The following is a 234-nucleotide window of genomic DNA, read 5'->3' as shown; positions in this document are numbered from 1 at the left end:
CCAGAGGGAAGCCGCAGTCCTCGCCCGGCTCCCGCTGCTGCTGCTCGAACACACCACCAGGCAGGATGGCCCTCCCACACAGCACCTGCAGCCTGCGCTGGGCTCCTGCTGTGGGCCAGGGAGTTGATGCCCAAGGCCACCAGCAGCCTGGCCAGGCCGTGCCTCATGGGGCCCAGCAGCCGGCCCACGCAGGCCCCGGACCCTCTGACAGGGCCCTGAGGGCTGCATGGATCC

Source organism: Myotis davidii, unplaced genomic scaffold (assembly GCF_000327345.1).
Source record: "Myotis davidii unplaced genomic scaffold, ASM32734v1 scaffold145, whole genome shotgun sequence".
Lineage (NCBI taxonomy): Eukaryota > Metazoa > Chordata > Mammalia > Chiroptera > Vespertilionidae > Myotis > Myotis davidii.
This window is presented reverse-complemented; position numbering follows the sequence as displayed.